Source organism: Myotis myotis, unplaced genomic scaffold, assembly GCF_014108235.1.
Source record: "Myotis myotis isolate mMyoMyo1 unplaced genomic scaffold, mMyoMyo1.p scaffold_m19_p_1, whole genome shotgun sequence".
Taxonomy (NCBI): domain Eukaryota; kingdom Metazoa; phylum Chordata; class Mammalia; order Chiroptera; family Vespertilionidae; genus Myotis; species Myotis myotis.
In genome coordinates, this window is record NW_023416313.1 from 121421963 (window position 1) to 121448727 (window position 26765).

Genomic DNA, 26765 nt, shown 5'->3' on the forward strand with positions numbered 1-26765 from the left:
TGGCCAGATGATCACCCCATCAGTACTGCGTTGGACCACCTTTTGCCTTCAATACTGCAGCAATTCTTCTTGGCATTGACTCCACGGGATGTTGAAAGGTGATGCGAGGATTCTGACACCATGCCTGATGAATAGCACTGTCCAGTTCTGTGAGATTTGATGGTTGTGTAACCAGCTGCCTGATGGCTCTTTTAACTTTCTCCCACTAATGCTCAATTGGATTGAGATCTGGTGATTGTGGGGGCCACCTAAGCAAGGTAAAGTCTCCTTCATGTTCTTGAAAGCATTCCTGCACAATAGGAGCACCGTGGCATGGCGCATTGTCTTGTAACTCAGTGGTCGGCAAATTCATTAGTCAACAGAGCCAAATATCAACAGTATAACGATTGAAATTTCTTTTTAGAGCCAAATTTTTTAAACTTAAACTATATAGGTAGGTACATTTTTATTAACTTAATTAGAGTACTCCTAAGGCTTAGGAAGAGCCACACTCAAGGGGTCAAAGAGCTGCATGTGGCTCGTGAGCCGCAGTTTGCTGACCACGGGTCTTGTTGGAAGAAGCCATCTCCATTGGGATACGCCATCAACATGATAGATTGAACTTGATCAGCAGCGATACTTAGGTATGTTGTGCTATTCAGATGTTGTTCCATACGAATTAAAGGGTCCAAATCATGCCAGGAAAACATGCCCCAAACCATAACACTGCCCCCACCAGCTTGAAGGGTTGTACTCATGCATGTGGGGTGCATGCTTTCATGCTGTTTCCACCAAATTCTCACTCTGCCATCTGCATGATGCAACTGGAAATGTCATTCATCGGACCACATGACTTTTTTCCAATGCTCGACTGTCCAATCCTTGTGTTCCTGTGCGAATTGGAGACGTTTTATCTTGGTAACTGCAGACAGCAAAGGTGTTCGAACAGGCCTTTGGCTTCCATATCCCATATGATGCAGTGTACGGCTAATTTGCCTACAAAGCTCAGGTGGTCATAATAATCTGGCCACTCAGTGTATATGTTCATTGAATGAACCCCAGAGGCTTTCTGTTGCCTATGAAAACAAGTGCAGACTTTGACCCTATCTTCAGTTTGCCATGTGCTACCTTTTCAGACTGTCTTCATGAATTACACTTTTCTAAATCCATGAGCTGCTCTCTGTGGTCCCAGGTGTGCTGCTGCATGGGGTGGGAGTTTGGGAGTCCTTTATTTGGAATGCCTCCTTTCACATTGAGGCTAGGTCTGAAGAAATGTTGAGTCTTTAGTATCCAACTCAATTTTTTACTTGTCTTTAAATTCTTTTCCAATTAATTACTTAAAATATAGCTGGTAGGAATCTTGGCCAAGATCTAGTCTCATTAGAATATGTATCTGTGTTTTTCTGTTAACTTTTGCTCTAGGAGTTTCAAAGAATCTTTGGGGCTGGTAGCAAATGTGGATAATTGTTTCTTGATTAGGAGTCAGATTTGACATTTCCTGCTGAAATGTTTTGCTGTTTGGGATTGAAGCAGATGGTCGTTTGTGGCAGAACAGATGTGTGTTGAATCAGATCTTTTTAATTTGCTCTCGTACCGTGAAGTGTTTCCCTCGGCAAATACCCACTTCTGACCTGCTTGTTTCAGCTGTTGGTGATTTTCCCCTATTAAGGGACTACACAGAGCAGTGGTTCTCAACCTTGGCTGCACATTAGAATCACCTGGGAATCTTTTTAAAATCCTGATTTCTGGGCCTCGTCCTCCGGAAATTCTGTTTCTTTGTTAAGGCATGGGGCCAGATGGAGCCTCTTGCAAGAAAAGGAACCATGAGTCCAGGTCCTGCCTGCTTTTTATTCAGTTGGTTACACATTTGCCCTTTAGCAATGCATATAGGCAGAGCAGATAGAATCAAAGGTAAAGTTTAGTAAACAATGTAAAGATGATCAGTCAGGAAATCGCCTGAGCCATAGCAGTCACAGCAGGAGCAATCCCATGCTGATGTCAGCCCTGCTGAGGTCAAGGTCCATTCATATTCCAGTGTCTTTTTTGCACTTTCATGCTAATACTGTTATGCGTTAGTCTCCGGCATCTCCCTGTTTTTGTTTTCTTAATAAATCTTGAAAAGTGTATGCCATCTGTAGGACTTATCTTTTTAAGACACTTTGCAGACTAGAAATAAACATATAAGACCCAGAATGAGACAGACAATAGTGGTTATGCTAAGAGGCAAATGTGGGGAGATCCAGTGAAAAGGATCAAATTCTTTCATGTCCTTTTAAAATAGTTGCCAGGCATCTAAGGAATTAGTCTGTAAGTTTGCCTGGGGCTGCTGCTATCTGGGGCTGGAGTATTCCATTGTGTGCAGCCACAGGTACAGGTTGAGGCTCCAGGTGCAAGGTCCTCATTAATTTGGTCAGTTCCTTCCACAGATCCATGTTTAAGTTTGATGTTCCTTGCAGGAATCCACATGGGCTTGGAGGAGTTTTATGGAAATACATAAGCATATTCTCAATCAAAGGTTAATAAAGGGTCGGTTGGGACCCTTCTATAAACCAGACTCATGATCCTTCCATCTGACTAAGCCTTTTTTCTTTGGCTCATCATGACACCAGTGAGGCTTCATTGGTGTCTTGCCATCAGCGTTATAAGTGAAAAAATTTCAGGTAATTGAGGCTTGGTGTAGTCTACCTACAGGAGATTTCTCTAGTATTTCCCCTTTTTGTTTTTCAAGTTGGGATTTTAGCCGCTGATGTTGGCATTTTGTAATTGCCTGTCCTTGGGAATTTTATGGTATTCCTGCAGTGTGTTGAATTTTCCATTTTGTACAGAATTGCTGGAAATGACAGCTTGTGTATACAGGTCCATTATAAGTTTTAATAATTTTTGGAATTCCCATGATAGCAAAAGTAGCTAGGCAATGATTAATGATGTGTTTCGCTGTTTCCCTTGTAGATGTGGTGGCCCAAAGGACTTTTGAAAAGGTATCTACAGAGACATACAATGCCCCAAGGTGTCCAAAAGGAGTATAATGTATTACATTCATTTGCCAGATATGGTCCCTTATCAATCCTCAAGGGTTAATTCCTGTATGAGGCCATTGAAGCAGATGTAACATACAAGTGGGACATTCCTTGATAATTTGTTTAGTCTGCTGTTGACTGATTGAGAATTGTTTAGATAACATTTGGCAGGCTGATGTAAAAGCTGGTGAGTTTCTGTGGCCTGTTGTAATAAAGTAACTAATTGATCAGCATATGCATTTTCTTTTGTTAAAGGACCAGGCAGAGTGGTATGAGTCCTGATATCTATATATGTAAAAAGCCAGTGACCAGAATGACCAGAACGACCGGTAGACCAGTCGCTATGAAGCGCACTGACCACCAGGTGGCAGACGCTCAACGCAGGAGCTGACCCCTCATGGTCAGTGCGCTCCCACAGCAGGAGTGCCGGTTCTGACCGACCCATTCAGGAGGCCCACCAGCCCAGTGGCAGCCACTCACTTCCTCAGTAGTCCTGCAGGTTCAAGCTCCAGAGGACAGGTCAGTCCCCAATGGACCAGTGCTGCCAGCATGATCCCAACAGCGCTGCCGGCCTCCTCGAACTCGGCCTCGGGCACTGTGGCCGCTTCCCTAGACATTCCACAGGGAAGAAAGGATACCTCCAGCAGTACCAGGGGCGACCAGTGGTGACTGCTCTCCCAGTGCTTCCTCCAGGTCACTCAAGCCGGCCCCCATCCGCCCCGCTCCAGATGAAGTGTGATCACTGCACACGGAAGGAATGTAGTAAAGAAACAAAAACCGATGACTAAGAGAATGCCACAGTCAGCGTCCGGAGTCCGGCTCAGGAGAAGAGAGAGAAGGGAGAATTCCATAAGTTGGCCGATGCCACGATATTTCTGAGTGACTGCCTGGTGTGTGACAGTTGTGCGACCACAGAGGAAGGAGTCCAAGTTTCTCAGCAGAATGCCAAGGACTTCTTCTGTGTTCTGAACCTTAATAAGAAATGTGATACCTCACAGCACAAAGTGTTGGCAGTGTCAATGTGTCCTCAGTCTCTGCCTTATTTTGCTGCTAAATTCAGCCTTAGTGTCACTGATGCATCCAGATGGTTCTGCGGCTTCCTCAAAAGCCTTTGGGGCCCACTGTCTTTGACATGACAATAGCCGCAGACTTCAACATCCTAGATAGTCAGAAAGAATTTGTGCGTGGGTACCGCCAGCACCGTGAGGAAGAGCCCCGGCTACCCATGCGGACCTCCGCCTGCCCCAGCTGCGTCCGATATGCAGAGCACATGCTGGGCCACCCCATCACCGCCCACTTCTGCATGGCCAAGTCTCCCTAGCAGATCATGGGCTCTCTGGTGAAGGATTACTTCGCCAGATGGCAGAACCTGTCCACAGACAAGATTTTCCACGTCATTGTGGCCCCGTGTTATGACAAGAATTTGGAGGCCCTTAGAGAAGATGTTCCCACAGCTTTGCATAGTTCCCGGGGTGCTGACTGCATGTTAGGCTCAGGTGAAATTGTCCAGATAATGGAGCAAAGTGACCTTGCCTTGAACGCTACCGTGGACGCTCTGTTTGGAGACATGAAGGAGGAGGTGGTGAGGCTCCACGAGGGTGCTAGCTCCGACGGGTACCTGGTGCACATCTTCAGGCACACAGCCAAGGAGCTGTTCATTGAGGACGTGGGGCTGCTCACCTACCACACCCTGAGGAACAAAGACTTCCAGGAGGTCACCCTTGAAAGGGACGGAGAGGTTCTGCTACGTTTTGAGGCTGCTTACGGCTTTTGGAACATCCAGAAGTGGTCCTGAAGCTGTAGAGGGGCAAGTTCCTCTGCCACTTTGTGGAGGTCCTGGCCTGCACCAGGGATGCTTAAGCAGCAGGGGCCAGGCCTAGGCGGAGGACGGACGTGCAGACAGGGCACTGCTGCGGCAGATGGAAGGCATCTACACTGCCATCCCAGTGTGGCCCCTGGAGACCAGCGCCCATGTGCAGGAGCTGTACTAGGAGTGGCTGGGGGGGTGGGGCACGACTCCCCCTGGGCTCAGGCGGCCCTGCACACCACCTAGCAGGGCCCAGGGCAGCCTGACAGGACATCAAGTGGTAAAGGTCCAGCAGACGCCCGGCCTGCAGGCTGCCTGAGAAGGGGTGTCAGATGGGTGAAGGAAAGGCTTAGCATCTCTGTCATCACTTTGGTTTTCAGAATTCCTTGCTCCTCATCTGTCGGCTCCCTCCCTCTGAGGGGCGCTGTTGTTGTGAGGTGCGAGTGAAATATTGTATCTTGAGAGGATTGTCCCAATGTACGTATCCTTTTATCCGACAATGAAAAAATCCCAAAGAACAAGAATGGAGGAGACAGACTACTGTCCTTTAGACTTACAAAACCCCCGGAAGTGTCCTGCAAAGAGCTGAGACTTGGTTCTGTCCACGTGCCTCAGAATGATTGGGTGAGGAAATGGCCGGGTTTGGCCCTGACTTTACCCACTTATGTTACTCTTGGACGTGTCTTTGCCACAATGTGAATAAACATTTGGAATAGGGGCTCATAAGAAAGTCTGCATCCCAACTTTTCTTGAAACAGATCTATGTTCTGCAGCTGTGGCCACCGTCCTGAGACCAGGTTCCTGTTATTGGGAATCAGGAGGCACTGGAATGGAGGCATCTCCCCCGGATCCTTTTACATTCAGGGATTCAGCTGAACTCACTTTGAGGGAGGCTTGGCAAGGGTGACAGGTATCACAGATGGAAGGATGGAGAATGGAGAGGTGGACACCCTGCTCGGTCCCTCCCTGGGTCAGGCAGATGAAGGCCAGCCAGCCCGCCCCACAATTGGGTGAGATGGTGTCCTCTGTGTTCACCTCTCACCCTGTGGTCCTGGCCACTCCCCTCAGCTCCGGGCAGCCCTCTGTGTTCCATGACAGTGTGCTCTGCCCTCACATACTGCTCGCCCTAAATGAGAAGGAAGAGAGCAGTTGGCCCACAGACAACTACACAGAAAGATACGCAGCCATCATAGAGCCCAGCACCCTGTGCACGTTAGGGCCGTCCTGTGAAGTGAGGCCTGTGGCCGGCCTGGTGTTGGTTTCTAGAGCACTTAGATTTTGTTTCCATGTCGGTGACATTCTTGAACCCCTCAGCCTGTTAGATTTCCCTTTCATGTGTTATTGTACCTGTGCAACCCATCTGGGTTGATAACTGGGACATTGTGTGAAATTACCTATTTTCTGATTTCAATCTATTTACAGTGGGGTTTCATCCTCTGTGGTAACGTAGATCCATTTCTGATTATGGAATAAACAGTTGAAGTGTCAAAAAAAAGCAGCTGGCAGTTGGCTCCTGACAACTGGCGGGAACGTCTCTGGGATGGATCTGGATTCCAGGCCAGCAAGGGCTTCTCACTGTCTGCCCGGAGGGCCGGCCGATCGGGTCTTGGCTCCTCCCCACCCCACTTGGGACCCTACTGGTGCATGAATTCGTGCACCGGGCCTCTAGTGAGTAATATAAAAGGGATATTGTTTTTGCTGTACAATTTGTTGTACCTGTTTAAATAGTATAAATAGACTTTGGTCACTGAGTCATTTTAATTGAGTAGTCTCAATTTTGTTTACCAGGCCAACAGCATAGGCAGAATTAGAAATAACATTGAGAGGCTTCTGGAAATTCTGCAATGCAGCCTTGATAGCTTTTAATTTAATTCTTTGTACAGAGGTGTGACTCGTCTAGATGATTTGGTCTGAATTTACTGTATGATAAGCAGCTTTGCCATTAGAGGAGCTGTCAGTAAAAATAGTTAATGCTCCAGGAATAAGTTCCTGCCTAGTATTTTTTGGTATAATAATAGGGGTGTAATATAAAAACTGTAGTAATTTGTTTTTCAGTAGGTTCCCCCAAATATTCATTTATTCTAATTTGCCAATTCACATCAGTCTGAAATAAGGTTTCTATTTGCTTCCAGGTAAGGGGAAGATAAATGCTTTGTGGTTTTTATTCTTTAATCTGCCTGCAGTGCTTTCTGAGTTGAGCTATTAATTGAGCCATGTAACCACAGTTTTAGAGGATTGATGCCCTAAGTGGGCCCACTAAATAATAGTAGCAGAGTCCTTATTTTGGAAGATGACCCCAGTGGACTATTTGTAGTAGGATTAATCTGTCCTAATAAAGGCAACTTAGGTTGTACCCGTGCTACTTGGGCTGAGGAGATTGCCTGTTTAATTCTTACTAACTTCTTCCTAGTTTCATTTGTTAATGTTCGGGGCGAGGAAAGATTAGAATCACCCCTAAGTATATTGAATAAATTTGTCATTTCTTCCATAGAGATTTTTGGAGAAGGTCTTAACCAATGTACCCTAATAATTTTTGAAAGTCATTTAGGGTCCTGAGGCAATTCTTTTGTATTTTTACCTTTTGAGGCCTAATACATTGGTTTTCAATTATGGTTCCTAGATATTTGAAGGGCGTTCCTTTCTGTATTTTTTCCCGGAGAAATTCTTAAGCCCCATTTAGGGAGTATTTTTTCTAATTGGGTAAACATGTTAAAGTCTGCTTTCCCCCTGGGCTTGCCATAAATTGCTATATTAAAGACTTTTACTTTCTTTCAAACAGAACAACCAACTTGGTTGCTTTCCAGAAAAACAAGTAGGAGAGAGACATGCTGGCCAATACTGCAATGTATACATTTGCAATGTATACATTTTAAGTAAAAGTAACTTTCTTTTTACTTATAGTGTCTTATTAATGGTGAGATTTAATGCTTGAATAATAATTTTTAGTTTACTTTGTAAATAGTGGTGGAAGAGATTTAAAAAAAATTTTTTTTAAAATATATTTTATTGATTTTTTTACAGAGAGGAAGGGAGAGAGATAGAGAGTTAGAAACATCGATGAGAGAGAAACATCGATCAGCTGCCTCCTGCACATCCCCTACTGGGGATGTGCCCACAACCCAGGTATATGCCCTTGACCGGAATCGAACCTGGGACCCCTCAGTCCACAGGCCGACGCTCTATCCACTGAGCCAAACCGGTTTTGGCTTAAAAAAATTTTTAGGTTTAAATTCTGAATATTATTCTTTTCTGGCTAGTGTTCATTTGTATATTTCATTTAGGCATGCTATGAAGGGAGTATTACCTTTTGTGTGTATATACCAATGTATGTATGTATGTATGTATGTATGTATGTATGTGTGTGTGTGTGTGTATGTATATATATATATTTTTATGCATGCTAGAGGCCTGGTGCATGAAATTCATGCACAGGGGATGTGGGGTGTGTGTGTGTGTGTCCCTCAGCCTGACCTGTACCCTCTCCAATTTGGGAGCCCTCAGGGGATGTCCTACTGATGGGTTAGGCCCACTCCCTGTGGTTCTCTGCTCTCTGTGGGGCCTGCCTGCTCCACACCGCAGTGACTGCCAAGTAGGCTGTGTGGGTGCTGCCTGCGGGCCGCACTTGCCTGCTCCCCGGTCGCTGAGATGTCAGCCAAGCAGGCCATGCTGGGTGCCACCTGCAGGCGGCGCTTGCCTGCTCCCAGATCACTGTGGCAACGGCCTACCGTGCTGGGAACTGCCTGCAGGTCGGGCTTGCCTACTCTCTGATCGCCGTGGCAACAGCCAAGCAGGCCGTGCTGTGCTGGGGCCTTCTCCTCCTGCTGTCAGTCTCCATGGAGGCGATGAGGTTAATTTGCATTCTCACTCCTGATTGGCTGTGGGCATCGTGAAGGTACAGTCAGTTTGCATCTTTCTTTTTTATTAGTGTAGATCAGGGGTGGGCAAACTTTTTGACTCGAGGGCCACAATGGGTTCTTAAACTGGACCGGAGGGCCGGAACAAAAGCATGGATGGAGTGTTTGTGTGAACTAATATAAATTCAAAGTAAACATCATTACATAAAAGGGTATAGTCTTTTTTTTTCAATAGTTTTATTCATTTCAAACGGGCTGGATCCGGCCCACGGGCCGTAGTTTGCCCACGGCTGGTGTAGATACATATATATATTTAATTTTAATTAGTAATTTTCTGATGTTTTACAAATTTTTATCTAATTTAAAGATATGACTTTTTTAGAAGTCTGCAATTTAGAGTAAGTCAGAGTTCTTTTCATGGGTTTTCTATACCTATAAATGCATTAAAGTAGAGCAGTGGCTGTCCATAAATGACAAAATTCAAAAGTGGCATGGTTATAGATATGATTAAAATGGAATTGATGAAAAAACCTTGTTTTTCTATGATATTCTGAGACAGCAGCCTTTTGGTAAATAATAATCCCAGTAAAATGACAGAGAGAACAACAAAAATTTGTATATAAAGAATAACATCTGGCACATGGCTTATTGCAAATGGTTTATTAAACATTGAAAATAATTTATAAAACCCCAATATATGAAATGTAAATACCCAGAGTGTCACTGGTAGATGCAGAGAATCACCACTAAGCTTGCCTGGTGTCCCTGACTGGATATATACTATACCTGAAAGTTTTCTGTTTGAACCTGGCTTTGAATTTGTGTAAGTTACTTTCTGAAGTAGCCTGAAACCTCTATAACATTTAAAATACATGTATATAAATAGAACACAGTTATTTTTATGTGACAAGGCTTCCCATATGATTTTAAGTATACAGTATGTCCTTGGGTTACATCGGAGATCCATTCCTACGGTGCGACGTTACGCAATTTTTGCCATAAGTTGGAACCCACCTACATAAGCACCTACGTCACTCACATGGAGCACATACACAGCAGTAATGAAGTGAAACAGTAAAAAAAATTTAAAGGACAGATAACAATTCCTGACCTTTACTTGTGGTAAATAAATAATAAAAAACATAAAGCACATATGTACATACATCGAACTGATGAAACTTTTTTTTTTTTTTAATAAATAAATGGGAGATGGTGATGTAACCACGAAATGATGTACGTCGACTCCGACTAACCCGAGGACTGTTTGTATTAGATTGGCCTAATTTAGTTTAAAAAAATACTTCTTTTAAGAAGAGAGAATAAAGCCTTGAATCATTCCAGGGCCCTTAGAATGTTCCAAAGTCATCTTTTGGTCAAGGTCTTGAAATTTACACTTAGAAAGATTTTCAAATATATTTAACTTAAAGATTATATCACAAACTTTTTATAATTATTCTAAAGGGCATTAATTAAACTTAAACTGGTTTTAATATTAAAAATTTTGTCTGGACCGTAGAATTAATTCTTTTTTTTAAAATTAGGCCAATAAAACATTATATTCTAGGTTGAAATTTTACCACATGTAGTTCACAGACACACACATGAAGACTATATTTTGAACTACTAATTTTTCCCGAGAAAACACAAGAATTATTTTCCTTAAAATGAATATAGTTTATGTATTTTAGTATTACAACCATATAATTTCTTTTAACTTTTAGCTTTTTGAACTTTGAACTTTGAGCTTTTTAGAAGCCTTAAATTTTAGGTGGAAAGTTAAATACTTAGTATTTCTCAGATTAGTAGTACATTCACATTTTGAAGGATATATTTCAAATAAAATACAAAACATTCAATTAATAGATTCAGATTTATCCTCTAGATCAGTGGTTCTCAACCTTCCTAATGCTGCGATCCTTTAATACAGTTCCTCATGTTGTGGTGACCCCCAACCATAAAATTATTTTCGTTGCTACTTCATAACTGTAATTTTGCTACTGTAAACAATATGTAGTTATATATGTATTTTCCGATGGTCTTAGGCGACCCCTGTGGAAGGGTCGTTCGACCCCCAAAGGGATCGCGACCCACAGGTTGAGAACCGCTGCTCTAGATTCTTCATACAAGTCAAATTCAGGTTTATTAATGTTTCAGTAATCTGTTATTTCAAAATACCTAGGTCTTAAAAATTAGTATTATTATTATTTTTTTACTATTTAACCCAGTAATGCTCCAGAGCGTTTAAGTTACCAATTAGGCATATGAGCTGGAGAAAAGGCAGAGGGGGGAAGGGAGCAGGCCCTGCAGCCTTTTTAAATAGTTTTTTTATACTTCTATTCTTCCAGTTTTCTAACTTTTGTAGGTTTGTTTTTTTTTTGTTTTTTGAGATGTGAGGCCAACTATTGGTGACAAAATGTAATTTTAATATTCCTTGGATTATCACTGAAAGGCTTTATCATAAACCCTTCATTTTAGCTACATCTATTTCTTATATCTTAACAACTTTGGCCCATGCATATGGCTTGTCTGGTTTTCTTGCGTCTATTTCCCTTGTGTCATTTTCGTCATCTTCCAAAGAAAAACAGTCTTGGTCCTATTCTATATCATCCATGAAGAGATGGGGCTTAGGCCAAGAGGCCACCCAAAATTGGGTGGGGCGCACCTCCCCTTAAACCAGCCTTTCCCTCTTCAGGTGTACAGAAATCTCGGATGCATCCCCAAATTGTGAGAAATGGCTTACCTTTCCAAATTTCAAATGACAGACTAGGAAACAAAAACATGGCGAAAATGAGACTTTTAATAACACTCCCAAGAGCAGGTGCCCATTTTACAGGATCACAATAAAGGCAAGAGACAAGTAACCTAGTAATTTAATGGGCTGGGGCCTTTTCTAGTTGCCTCTACCTCCCTTTGTCTAGGACAGTGGTTGGCAAACTCATTTGCCAATAGAGCCAAATATCAACAGTATGACGATTGAAATTTCTTTTGAGAGCCAAATTTTTTAAACTTAAACTATATAGGTAGGGACATTGTTATTAACTTAATTAGGGTACTCCTAAGACTTAAGAAGAGCCACACTCAAGGGGCCAAAGAGCCACATGTGGCTTGCGAGCCGCAGTTTGCCAACCATGGGTCTAGGAGAATCTTACTAGGACTTGTACTATCAACCATGTGTACTACTCATGTTCTTTCTCCCCATTCCCACATCCTGTTTGCTCTGGGGAAATTCAGTAATGGCCTGGCCACCTATTGTTTTTTTTCTATGAAGATAAATCAGAGGGATGCTTCCTACGGGGGGGGGGGGGGGGGCAACAGGGTGTAGGCATTTATTAACTTGAGAATAGTTCTGAGACAGTCTTTAAAATTTCTTACTAATTTCCATCTTTTCTGGAATACACACACACACACACACACACACACACACACACACACACAGGGTCCGTAATGACCGACCGAAGGCTCGACCGAACACTGTAAGTCAGTCCTGCAGTCAGTGCTAGGTTGCTGTGGCGACCCAGTACTGACTGCCTAGGGGGCTGCGGATCAGGCCCTGAGAGAGGCCTAGAGAGAGAGGCAGGGTCTGATCCGCAACCTCTGTGGCAGCTGTTGATCAGCTGTTGCCTCTCTCTTTCTCTCCGGGCCTCCAAGGGGGCTGCTGATCAGCCCTGCCTCTCTGATCAGACCCGGAGATATGCCCGGAGACGCTGACTGGCATAGAATCCGACCAGTCAGAACCAAATCTGGGTGAACTGTGAGGAGCCAATGGCTGCCTAGGAGGCAGAGCTTTTGACACTGGCTGGCATAGAAACCGACCAATCAGAACCAAATCTGGGTGAACTGTGAGGAGCCAGTGGCTGCCTAGGAGGCAGAGGTTTTGACACTGACTGGCATAGAAACTGACCAATCAGAACCAAATTGGCCGGCAGGGGAGGGCAGTTGGGAGCGAGATCAGGCCGAGGGGGGCGGGGTGCAGTTAGGGGTAATCAGGCAGGCAGAGGCAGTTAAGGGCTATCAGGCCCGCAGGGGAGGACATTTGGGGGTGAGATCAGGCCAGCAGGGGAGGGCCGTTGGGGGCAACCAGGCTGGCAGGGGAGGGCAGTTGGGGGTGAGATCAGACTGGCAGGGGAGGGCCATTAGGGATGAGATCAAGCCATCTGGGGAGAGCAGTTGGGGGCAACCAGGCCAGCAGGAGAGGGCAGTTGGGGGCGAGATCAGGCCTGCAGGGGAGAGCAGTTAGGGGCGATCAGGCAGGCAGGCAGAGAAGTTAGGGGCAATCAGTCTGGGCTGAGGGAACCCCTCCCCCCCCCCACGAATTTCGTGAACCAGGCCACTAGTGTGTGTGTGTGTGTGTGTGTATTTAAATAGACTAACAATAAACAAATCAAACAACAAAGACAAAATAATAATCAACAGGCACTTTTATATACGATATTTACAAGTGCACATAACACATAGATAAGACTTAATAAATCAGACTTCTTTTCATGGATCTTTTAGATGTCTTATAGTGCCTGCAACTTATAGCCAGAATGAGCCCAGAGGGCTCCCAGGTGGGGTGGCCAGTGAATACCCACAAACAGCCTGTTGTTCACAGATTTCATCATATTCTGCTCTCCATAGCAAATATTGACTGGCATCTAAAGTCGTTTTAACCAAAATCTGCCAGTCCCAAGGCGTCATATGGTAATGAAGCCCCTTTGTAAAAAGAACTGTTAGCCCCTTTTTCTCTAGTTGATGAGCCTTCCCTCAATAGAGGTAGAGGATCGGGGACCTTAGGTATTACAGGCTTTACAGGCTCTACTTTAGGAGGAGGAGGGGGTGGTGGTGAATCCTCCTGGTGTTCTGTAGGCTTTTCATCCTCAATATGAAGTGGGCACAGTGCAATTCAAACAAGAGCCCACATAGTTAAAGATGACAAGGGCATCCGTTTTCCTTGAGCCTGATTTCTCCTTAAATTCCTACGTACTTGTTCCCAGAGATCAAGGTCTAATGTACTAGCATCAGGGAACCAAGAATTATATCCTATGGTAATATGCAAAAACTGTAAGAGAATACATTCTGACACATCAATTCCTTTATCCTTGAGCATGCAAACCAAAAGTCTGCAACAGTGGTTCTCAACCTTCCTAATGCCACGACCCTTTAATACAGTTCCTCATGTTGTGCTGACCCCCAAACATAAAATTATTTTCGTTGCTACTTCATAACTGTAATTTTGCTACTGTTATGAATCGTAATGTAACTATCTGATATGCAGGATGTACTTTCATTGTTACAAATTGAACATAATTAAAGCATAGTGATTAATCACAAAACCAATATGTAATTATATATGTGTTTTCTGATGGTCTTAGGCTACCCCTGTGAAAGGGTCATTTGACCCCCAAAGGGTCACGACCCACAGTTTGAGAACCGCTGGTCTACAATAATGTTTTTGCCTTTTACTCGAATTCTGCCCCATTGTAACCTGGCTGATTTCAGAAAAGTCCCTGTCTACTTAACAGTCGCATTTCCACAGCAGGCACAGGCTTGTGCATCCGGCGAACTTCCACTTTTCACTTCGTTTTCTCTCAGGCGAACCTTCTCCTCAAGTCCTGGTTAGGGCACCACTTGCTGTGACCTGCACAGCGAGTTCAGGGTGACTTGTAGGAGGGCCGACGCACAATGAAGATACTACCCAAGAAGTATGAATTTTTAAGGCATGGGGGCAGATGGAGCCTCTTGCAAGAAGAGGAACCACGAGTCTGGGTCCTGCCTGCTTTTTATTCAGTTGGTTACACATTTGCCCTTAAGCAGTGCAAACAGGCAGATCAGATAGAATCAAAAGTAAAGTTTAGTAAACAATGTAAAGGTGATCAGGTCAGGAACTCGCCTGAGTCATCGCAGTCACAGCAGGAGCAATCCCATGCCGATGTCAGTCCTGCTGAGATAAAGGTCCATTGGTCTTCCAGTGTCTCTTCTGCACTTTCATGCTAATGCTGTTATGCATTGGTCTCTGGCTGAATGTACAAGCAAAAGCTTATTTAGAAGGTCATAGAAGCCGAAAAAAATGAGCCATGAAAATAGTGAGCCAGCTGGGTTATGTAGACTCAGGAAGCAAGTTATAGCAGCAAAAGAAGGGTCCTTGGAGTTTAGGAGAAAGAAAATTCATGTATGCTCCTTGAGGGAAGCAAGCAAGAGAGGCTATAGGTGTTTTTTTTTTTTTTTTTTTGTTTGTTTGTTTGTTTTTGCTTTTTTTTTTTTTTTTTTTTTTGGCAATCAGACCACATTAGCACTAAGTTTCGAGATTTAAAAGTGTGACTGAAAAAATCCTTTGCCAAGCCTGGCTGGGTGTGGCTCATTTGGTTGAGCATCTTCCCATGAACCAGGAGGTCACAATTGATTTCCGGGCAGGGCACATGCCCGGGTTGCTGGATCGATCCCCAGTAAGGGGTGAGCAGGAGACTGCTTATCAATGTTTCTCTCACATGAATGTTTCTCTGTTTCTCTCCCACTCCCTGAAATCAATAAAAACATAGTTTTAAAAAATTCTCTGCCAAGTCTATGCAGTGCCACTTTCCTCACTCTAAGGAAAATGATGTATTTTTAAAATTCATAAATGTTCAAGGCACATACATTAGAAAAAAATAGCATAGTCTTTAGTATTCGATGAGTTATTTCTGTTCTCAGTACTGCGATTTGATTAATAGAAACAGCAGTAAAGTATTTTCTTCATTTATTTTGATTTTCATTTCTCTTCAATGCCTATGCTTTTATAGATTTTCTTTTCTATTTTTTTCCCTTTCTGCTCTTCTTGGGCAGCAGTGAGTATCTGAAGTCATCCTTCGTTTATCCTGTATTTGATAATCTGTTCTGTCTGACACAGCCTTCCATCATGACTTGGTTTAGCTGTTTCAGTCACACCCATTGCAGCTTATACAATGGGGGATTTTACAGTGTTGTAAGCCTTCCTTGTCACTCATCACCAAACTGAAGTTATCAGGGTTCAGGTGTGCTTTCCCCAGGGGTGGGGCTGGAACTCTAGTTCTTGCATTGTAGTTAGGACATGATCTTGGGGATTTTTTTGTTTTATGAATGAATAACTGAAATTAATTCAAACTCAGTACTCCTAGGATTAAAATGTATTTACATATTACACTGTCTATAAGTTAAAGGTCCATAGTACTTGATTGCCTCAACTAGAAAATGAGTCATACTTAGGTGTAGTTCTGTAGAAAGCATCACATGATACAGGAGAAAGGAAATTGCAGGGGACTCTTATAATTCACTTTGCTCCCTTAATAGCCTTTATTTCAAAGCTCATCTCCTGCACTAATGAGATACAGTGCAGTGTGGTGGAGAGGCTTTGGAATGATGTTCTGCCACTTTCTAGCTGATAATTTGGAAACATTAGTAATCTTTCTGAACCTGGTTTCCTGATCTCAGAGACCAGCTTAGGTTATCTGTTATCACCAGAGATGCAGGTCCAGTTCACAGTGGCTCTGAGCCCAGATACACTCTTCAGATAGTACCTTATGAGCTACCATTTGGACCTCCTGAAAGGAGGATTCCCTCTGTTAGGTGTCCCCTGGTGCTGGGCCCTGTAGTTTTTACTGAAGCTGTGAGTCCTTCCTTTGCCTCTGAAAACTTTTGTCTTTGGCTTCCCACACCTGGTTTATGGACCTTGGAAAAATGACAATGCCACCAAGGAAGTTGGCTTTTTTGGAAATACTGAACAAGATAGAAGATGTCACCTAAGGCAGAGTTGTAGGAATAGCCATTATGACTTGGAAGTTTTTATTGGTTTTGTGAACAAATGTTTATATATTTCTCAAAGACCCAGCAAAATTAATAAAATATGCTGTCTTTTCTTTGACAACTAATTTTTGTTTCATTTTCCCACAATATCCTAAAAATCACTTACGTATAGTATGTTCTTCAAAACTTTTGGTTGTTATAGGCATCACCATTTTTGTTTTCTTAACATGCTATAAGCCTAACAAGCACTCCTATTTTCAGATATTTTCTAAAGCATGCTAGATTAGCAATATATGCTTCATTTGTGTTTTGAGGTTGTCCCCCAACACACCCTTCTTGCTTGGCACACTTTGAGATCACTATTGTGGCTCCTCTTTCCCACAGCATGCTCTCCTGTGATTCTCTGCTTTTCTCTGGCTGGATTTGCTGGTCTAGAGTTAGTAGAAGAAGATTTGAAGGAAATGTCCTCTTGGATTTTATTAATCAAACATTGGAATTCCCAGAGTTCACACAACTCTCTGCAGTGCTCTCTGGAGACCGTCTGGCTGCCTGGAGGATGTTCTCTCTTCTCAAGGAGTTCTCAGGAGTCTGGAAGCAGACTGAGACACTTGCCGTGGAAAACAATAAAGGCACTGAATAGGGAGGGAAAATAATCTTGTTTTCAGGTGAAGTGTGCCACTAAGTAATTCACCCCATATCACACGGATTAGTAGAGGATTTTGTAGGTTGGAAACAACAAAATGCCCATTCAGGAAATCCATATACTTTAAAAGAATGCTGTAACCATATTCAATAGCACTTGTATTTTATGGTGTGAAATAATTGATGTGTATACTTCATTCAAATGGGTTAGGATTTAAGGGAGAAGGGAGGAGAAGAAAATTTACTATCAAATTAATGAAAATTAAAAATTTGCTTTTAATTTTCAATCTTGGTCTAAAACTTTACTTCCAATTCTCTTTGAAAAATTTATCATGCTCTAGTATCCTGTTACAACTGTTGTAAATAGCAAAGTATTTACTTTTATCCCACTTGCTATTTTGACATGCAGCAGTAAATTATAAAGTTGTATTATTAGACCAGAGTATGAGCTATTTTATGTGTTACTTACCATTTCATGTGGTAAGGTCTTAGAAATATTTGTCTGTGCCTTTGACATTTTAAGTGACTACATTTCCAAGTATCATTTGTAGTGGTTTGCTCTTCCATAGGAGCATTATAAAAGTAAAATTAACTGGTGTGTTCATTCAGCTGTGGCATCTGGTGCCAACCGGTGAGTTCACATTTGGCACCAATTTCCCTCTCCTTTGAGGTTTGCCTGAAGCTTGGCTGCCATCTTCTCCCAGGGTGTCCTAGACTCTTGGTTTGTTTTTCCATTTGTCAGTCCAAGTGCTCTTGGGTTGTGAACATTGTGCCATCCAGTTCTGCTCCTCAGTTGGGTGTATGTGAAGAGGAGACACTTCATCTGTACACACAGCTTTGAGGATCCAAGCCAAGCTGAGGACATGTCCCTTGGGGTTGGAGATGGCAACAGACTGAGCCACCCAGTGTATCAAGAAGGGGGTATACCTGCTATTTTGGCTATTTTCTTCCATCCTCAAACATCTCAGGATGGAACATTTGGAAAAAGAGGTAGTGGTAGAAGAAGAAAGAATTTCCACTCTCACTCTGAGATAATTCCTGTTAATATTTTGGTGTAGTAAGGATAGACTTCCTTGAAACAAAAGCTTTTGGCTGAGACAGCTCCTCACTCTTCATTTGGAGAAAGTACCACAAATCAACGCACTGTATTCTGGCAATTACTAAATACCTGTCTTTTTAGTGTGACAGATAATAGCATCCCTTTCCCCTTAAGAACAGGTGTCTGTTATAAGACATCATGTGCACAATCTGACACTTGCATTTTGTTTGAATTTTTTTGATATTTCATTAAATTGAGGGACAGTCAGTATTTGATGAAAGTGATTACATCTAATCATATAAAACACTCTAAAATGCCACAACTGGTCTTCCTATCAGTTAGCTTCAGATATGAATATATCTGAATATATATGAAATGCTTGCAAGACTTTGTTAGCTTTTTCTGTGGCTTCAGGAGCATTTGCATGACTCTTCTTAAAAAGCTATTACGTAAATAATTAAGAGGGCTGATTTAAGTTAGTAGTACAGTGATCTGTGCTTACTGCCAAATTGGGAATGCTGTCTGCACAACATGCTGACTTGGATAAGTTATTTTCAAGTTGTCTCATTAAGGTTTGAATTTAGGATGGGAAGAAGATAGCCTTTATCATACATTTCTTCTCTGACTAGGTATGAGTTGTTCTCTTCTTATTTACTCATCTCCACTAGTGCATTATAGTTTATAGGCACCTTAGAAGCTGTTTTTTTTGTTTTGTTTTTTTTGCTGTTGTTCCACAGGAAAATGCCCCACAAAAATAAACTGTTATTGACCTGGCTGGTGTGGGTCAGTTGGTTGGGTGTCATCCTGTGCACCGAAAGGTTTCCAGTTCCATTCTGGTCAGTACATGCCTGGGTTGTGGGCTGGATCCCTGTGGTGGGAGTGGGGCAGCAGGAGGCAGCCGCTCAATGTCTCCTTTGCATATTGATGTTTCTCTCTCTCCCCCTCTCCCTTCCTCTTTCTCTAAAAATCAATTTTAAAATCCTTTAAAAAACAGTTATTTGCTAGGAAAATGTGACTAAAATATAGTGTTCTGGGAAAAGCATAATATTAAATTAGGAGAACTACATGTCTTTGTTGTATAACCCACTTTACCTCCCTGTCTTACAAGCAGAGCACTATGGAAATTAGAGGTGGTGTTGCTGTTGTGACCATAGTCCTCATTAGTACAGCAGCTACACCGTTTATTGTGGCATTATGTACCAGGTATGAGGCTGAGAATTTTTATTGCATTTAATACAACAACTCACTGAAGGTTTTGCAGATAAAGGGATGTTCTTACAGAAAATAAGCAACTTCCCCAAGATCATGTCAACTGTGTGGCAGTGACGGGTTTTGAGCCTCACTTGTCTGATAGCAGAGCCTGTACTTCTCTCTGTGCCGCCCATCCCCAATTTATAGTACAAAAGAGTATAAATGAGAAAAGAAAAATGATTCTCTGTCACTACCAAGAATAATCCAAATTGACATGAGAAAATGTATAAACATTAGACAACTTAATCAGGACATTCAAGAAGTAAAGACTCTGTGCCCCTGCTCCTCTCCTCTACATGTAAACATGTTAATTGTGCCTTCTGTATAGCCTTCCAGTGTGTGTACATGTGTGCGTGCACAGTTGTGTGTGTGTGTGTGTGTGTGTGTGAGAGAAAGAGAGAGAGAGAGAGAGAGAGAGAGAGAGAGAGAGAGAGAGAGAGAGAGAGAGAGAGAGAAATAGGGGGAGGGGGAACATAGTCCAATCCAGCATCAAGCTAGTTTATGATAGAGAATATAATCTCAGTTTGGGTAATAAGCAAGTATGTCTGTAGCTTTCTAGAAATGGGATTGCTGGGTCACTTTTCTTTTAATAACCACTGTTTTATGCTTTTGCTTGAAGTGTCATATTTTTTTTTTAATTTATTTTTATTGATTTTTTACAGAGAAGAAGGGAGAGGGATAGAGCGTTAGAAACATCGATGAGAGAGAAACATCGATCAGCTGCCTCCTGCACACCACACACTGGGGATGTGCCCGCAACCAAGGTACATGCCCTTGACTGGAATTGAACCTGGGACCCTTCAGTCTGCAGACTGACGCTCTATCCACTGAGCCAAAACAGTCAGGGCTGAAGTGTCATATCTTTTATAAATCAAGATATGTTTGACTCTATTTCTGTTTCTGTATTCTATTCCATTTGCTTATTTTTTCTCTCCTCAGTCCCAAACTTTTAAATTTTGATAAGGTGCTTCCACATGGCTTTTTGTTTTCATAATTTTCTTGAATTTTTTTGCTGTTTTTCAAGATTATAATGTTAGACTTATTTTTTTGAAGTCACTCATTCTGTTACCATTGCAATTAGCTAGTTATTAATAATAGGAAGAAAGCAAAAGGGAGGCCAAACATTATAGGTATGGCCTCTGGGCAGCTTCACCAGGAAGCTACAGCTTTGCACTCCTCAGGGAACCACTGGTACATTCCCTGCAGATAACTGGAGGTAGGGACAAAGGGGAGATGGATACATGCACAGTAAAATCAGGGTGATGTGGGGTGTGCGGAAGGTGCCTGTCAGGTCAAACCTCAACAGAGATCATTAGCTAAGGGAAGTGGAGCCAATGGAAGCCCATGAAAAATTGGAAATACCAAGCAAAGGAGTTCATATTCTTAGCTCTTGGCTCTCTTGGCACTTGGCTTTCTTAGAACTTGGCCCTTGTGGCTCTCTTGCATTTGCCCATGTTTACCCCTCAGCCACATGGTCCATGGCCATGCAGACCCCATACACCATGGACTGATGGACTACAACTGGGAACACAAACTATGCTGGATTGGACTGTGCTCTAACATGGAATGGAAACTCTGGGCAATGGCTTTAATCTTAGCTCTGCTGTGGACACAGCTGGACTTTCTCCTTGGTGGATGAAGGGAAATGGGACCTTGGAAACTCAAGGGTGTAATTCCATAGAAATAAAGCTTTCCACAATATCTAATGCTCCCATGCAAGTCTCTGAAAATGCCTTTTCTTGTGACATCACAACAAACCCACATCCGCCAGCAACAGGTGGGGATAAGGAGCACTCCCCACTAATAACAATTCCACAAAAATAAAATAAATAGAAATCCTGTTAAAATTTTAATTCTGAATGTAGTGTAATTATAAATTATTGCAGGGATAATTGACATCTTTAAAAAAATTCTAATTAATCAAGAAAAAATATCCAAGGGGGGAGGGTATATGTATTTCCCCTTTTACTTATGTCTTCCTGTTTGTCACTTAGATTCTTAAAGTTTAAATATCATGTAAGTTCAATACATTTATTGTTTCCTAGGTACTTAATTAACCCTCTTGATTGCTATTGTCAACTTTTTTTTTGTTATATATATATTTTTTCTTGTTATATTTTTAGATAGGCTACAATTTATATATAGGAAAGCAATTTTATTAAAATAATTTCTGTGATCTTTATGAATTATCTTAGTTTTATAGTGCAACTTTATTACATTGAAATAATGATAATTTGCTTCCTTTCTGTATTTATAGCATATATTTACTTTTCTGTTCAGATGTGCTGGCTAGCACTTCCAGAATCATGTTAAATAATAGGGTGTTAATAAGAATCAATGTAACTATATGCTGGACTACATAATAGTGCTTACGTGTAAGGTTCTCAAGGTCTACCATAAAAACATGTGACTATCTTACTTATAGTTTTTGGAGCAAAAGAAATTACCACAAAAGTACATGGGGGAGATACGGGAACAGGAAAGAGTTTGTGAGGACTAAATAATGGGAAAATCTAATGGAAGAAGATGAAAGTCAGTCCAATGAATGGGTTGCAGTTGATGGTTACTACCTATGGATTCCATTAGTGCTTCATAGTCAGTTAAATGTCAGGCAGCTGCTGTGAAGATCAGGAAGTAACTTCCTTCAATGAAGTGTTCCAGACATGGGGGGTGCTCTAACAGTTTGTGAAAGAATACATGAAGAGGGGATTCTTAGTGACTGGGTGCAGTAGAATCCTGGATGTTGTAAATGTGTCATAGGGGAACAGTTGTCATAGGATTTTACAACAAGGCACTTTGTCCACCTTTATTCCTGCATTCCCTGCAACCAGAACAGTGCTTGGCAAAAAGTAAGTTCTCAGGTATACATTAATAGAGGACAGAAATCACTACTCATGGTTTTTAGCCAGTGTCATGGAGGAGGTGAGCTAGGTTTTTGCTGGTAGAGAGAGTGGATGGAGAGGAAGAAATGGAAGAGTTTGATGCAAGTGAACTATCAGAAAAAGAGTGGAGGAGCAGATCTGTTCTGTTTGAGTTACAGAGTATTTGCAGGGAGCCAGGTGTGGGAGGGGAGGGCACAGAGTGGCAGAGTAGAGCTTTCTAACTGCTGCAGGGTGGAGGTGTCTGGTGGCCTAGATCACAACTGTAGGCTGGCTTAGGCACTTATCTGTGTTTTTCAAAAGGATTGTCCAGGTGGTACCTTTCCATCCATTCCTGCATGCCATCTCTGTTGTTCGACTGGGTTTGGTTTATGCTTCATCTGTTGGAGAACTGTTTCCTGTGGTCAGCCCAGTTCCAAGGGATTCTGGAACAGTGAGTAAGCGGTTTCTGCTTTTCCACTCACCATAGGCAAAGACAGCAAGGTTCAGAGGGGTTTAGGAATATAAGTGGAACCTCAGTTCTTGAACTTAATTCTTTCTGGAAGCAATTTGTTTGAAAACTGAATAAATTTTTTCCATTAGAAATAATGTAAATTTAATCCATTTCAGACCCACAAATGATCCCTGTTTTAACCTTTCTTATATATAGTACATGTCTAATATACTGTTTAATCTATAAACACTTTTCTTAAATTTATCGAACCACCCCTACTAGGCTTAGATGAGTCACTTTCAGCACTCATTCCAGGGATGTCTTTCAGGAGGTCAGTATATGGCATTTTTACTTTTTCACTTATCACTGCTCTGAAATGCTGTCACCAGCTAATTGCTTTTGTTTATCCAAATCAACAACAGTTTGTCTACCTCTTCAATTGCCTCTGAGCATTGTTTCTTTCACATCATTAGCAACATTAGCATTTTTGATGGACTCTTTATGTTTTAAAATTGTGCTAATTGTCCATTTCATCAGCAACAAAAGGAAAAAAACCCCACAAAAATATTCACAGCATAATTTCCTGAGGTATTAACAATGTGAGGTTTAGCCATAAAGTGACTCACATTTTCTCCTTTGTTTGTGGCCTGAGAGACACTTTTTGATGTATCAGCATGAAAGGGTTGTCAGGTCTAGAGCTGAAGTTCTGTTTAGTAACCGAGATATTTTTTTCATGAATAACTTGGTTGAGAACTGAATTGTTTGAGATGGGAGACGTTTGAGAACTGAGGTTTGACTGTAGATGTTGAGGCAATCAGTTAGCAATGTCTGCCGCAGAACTATCCTAAAAAGCTGTTTTTGTAACTATTGTTCTTTCATCCACTATATTGTGAATACATTTTAACATCTTTCATGAGTGGTGTTTTAGTTATCTTGGTCATGGAGCCTTTGATGAAATGAATTCTTGTGAGGGATCGTGGTATAATGGACTATTACAAAAATAACTGCTTTGTGTTTGGGGAAGGTGTTGAGAGGAAAAGAGCTAAGACCACCCATTTAACCATAATATCTCCTCTCTGGGACTTTGAGGGAGGTGAGGGATATGGGCTGGGTATTATGGAAGCCCCTTAAAGCTCAGCAAGAATGCTAGCAAAGAGTATTTGTGACAAGAACATTTTCTACTTTTCGTTTAGTGACCTAGAAGGTGGCAGTAGAAATTAGGGAGATTGACTCTACATTCATAGCTTGCAATATTTTGCTATTATTTTTTAAAAGGAGGATAATAATATGTTCTGCAGTATTTATAAATGACCTCCCTTATTGAAATACAAAACCCTGCAGGGCTTGGACTAGTGGTAGATCCTGAAGAAGAATGTCCAGGAGGCAAAGGAATTGGCACTTTAATCTTCTCCAAAGATAGTGCCTGTCTCTTAAGTCCTCTCTGCTTTCTGTAGCCATGGTCATACTCAGGCGCTGCAGCTCTTAGAATTATGGCTCAAGTGATATTCCTAGAATCCATTTCCTGATTTTTAAAGTTAAGGGAAAAGAACCCAGCAAGTTAGTTAGAAAATGTAGACATAAGAAATATTGATTTACAATGAACAACTTTCTGTCCTCACAGTATCAGCAAAAGCAGGAGTGAGAACCAAATTCTCTTTAGTTGAAGATACTTAATTTCCACTACAAGGAAGGTTTCAACAAAACAGCACAGAGGAGCAGAGACCAACCAGTGCTTACCTTCTAATTCCTGCAGCAAAGTGCTGAGGGGCAGATATGTGAATCCCAGAACTCTAGGTCTTCATGCAGAAGTCAGAGTGTTCTGCCTGAACATGGCTAAGAGATTATTCTTTTTATCTCTGGAAGAGGATATGGTTCCTTTTTTAGCAAAAATTTCACAGAAATTTAATAATATTTTGTAACTTAATTTCCAAGTGATTCATTAATTGAAGTAAATAAATTCCTGTTTCTAAGAGGAGATTCCTGGAAACTTAGAAATTTAACATTGAAAGAAAATTGGGTATGTAAATAACTGTTCTTTTGGGTCTCTTTCATAACTTTTCACCTTTTAAAAATAGTTAAGTTGGCTAAAATGTTGGACTACTTGTGGGCATATTTACAGAGGCACTTAGAAACTTAAATTTGAGACATTTAACTTCCATAGTTTTAAAAGTAAATTCTGTTGCCAATATTTTGAAAGTAGGATTGAGAAATTATTTCAGAGAGTTATTCTTAGAGTATGCTGTGCTATTTCCTTTATACAAACAGGGTCACTAAGTTCATCAAAAGCAGTTACATGTAAGATCCTAGCTTTGTGGGGGGAAAAAGAAGCCCACTGCACTATTCTAAGTCAGAAGAAACCGTTAAAGTTACTTTATGTTTTACCATGAAGTTTATGAGTATGGGTATAGCATACTTTTAGAATCCTTATCAAAAAGTGTCTCTGAGTGTATCTCATTTTGGTGTGGATTTTTAGTACCGAGTTGCTTACAGAACTGCCTTTACTGAACAAATTTTTGATAGGTTGTTATGGAAAGGACTCTGGTATTTTTTGTTCAGTTATATCACAGTGTAGTGGTTTTGTATATATTATTATTAAGTTCTAACACTGATTCTCTGAGGTAGGTGGTATTATCCCCATTTTAATAATAGACTGAATTGAAGTCGAGTAAAGTTAAGTAACTTGCACAATCTCTCAGGGTCTTTAGTTGAGAGAGGCAAGATTGACATTCAGAATGCCTGACTCTGGAGTTCTTCTGGAGGAAGTCAGGTCTCTGGGCTGTGAGGTGATTTGACTACTTAGTGGAGAGCACATTGTGTAGAGGGGGCTGCTAATATTGAGAGGGAGTGGGAGCTGGGATTTCTTCCTATTTAGAAAATTCAAGATTTTATTATCTGTTCCCCCAAGATGAGATACTATGTGCCAAGGATAACACTTATGGGAGCTTATCAGAGGAATTATAGATCACACATGATCTACACTATTAAAATAACTTTAGCAAACAATTTGTGTTGGAACTTCCAAATCTTTGTAAAATGGGAATATAGATTGCTAACTCCGAAGTGATTTAAACAAAATATAATGCATTTTGTAGTCATCTCTTCTAATGGGCAACAAAAAGTAAAAAGTGTTGCCACTTGAAGAAAAATATATTGGTTCACCCTATGGTCATATTGGGATAGAGAGAGCAATTGTGGGTTTTGGTGATAAATTCCCGTTAGGAAGGTTTGCTGACATTGCAAAACCTGTAATCTACTTTTTACAATGATGTGAAGCTTTAGTTCTCTATTTTTGAACTAAAAGTATAATATGGAATGGTCATTAAACATGACTACCAGTGTATTAAAATATTAGCTATGTTTGAAAAAATTAAGTTTTAAAAAGTTGCATGTAAGAATTCCCAGGCTTTTCCTTTTGGATCATGGTGAATAAATGTGTTAGACATTCTATTATATTGGAGAGTATTACTTTTATATTGCTCTAGTGTTGGTTTTTGAAGAGTAATAATCCCAAAAGGACAGATGAGAGCTTCTTGTATAGAAAAATTTCAAGGTCTTTAACACACAGTTACATATTCAAAAAATTTAAAGTTGTAAAAATAGAAGGCATGACCAGGATTGCAGAGTTGCCTTAAATGGCACAATTCATCATGGGATTGCCAAGTGTGCTTTCAACCCTGGTTGGGGGAGGACTTGGAGGTGTGGGTTTTCATTCTAGCCTTTCCACTAGCAACACCAAATTCAACGCCAACAGAAATCCCCAGTTTGGGGTGTGGTGAAGAAGGAAACTTTATTCAGTGCAAAAAGCTCAGTTATGAAACAGTATGGCTGTGGAACAACACAGCCATGAGGTGGCCCTTGGGCGAGGCCCTTCTCCAGGTAGACAGCTGTTTCATTCTGCACCAGTTTGTTTCTCTCTGTTCTGCCTTGCTCTGTCCTGGTCTAGTCTGCTTTACCTGCTTTGCTCTAGACAGAGATCTTTGGTGTTTCACTCTAGCCTGGGAACCATAGTCTTCAGTCTTGCATGGAAAGGGAAAGTGTACTCTCCTAGCCAGGGGGAGCTGCCCCTGATTCTTGATTGGCCCATCTCATGCAAATGATGACTCCAAATCCTCACTGTTTGATTGGTC

The 26765-nt window shown here is 41.5% G+C and overlaps 1 protein-coding gene and 1 pseudogene across 31 annotated transcripts in view; both read left to right on the forward strand.

Annotated features, from left to right (window-relative positions):
- The window catches only part of LOC118676575, a 66065-nt pseudogene extending 58301 nt beyond the window's left edge, over window positions 1–7764 (forward strand).
- The window catches only part of PARD3 (par-3 family cell polarity regulator), an 814705-nt gene that overhangs the window by 58623 nt on the left and 729317 nt on the right, over window positions 1–26765 (forward strand). The gene's annotated exons all lie outside the window — the stretch shown is intronic.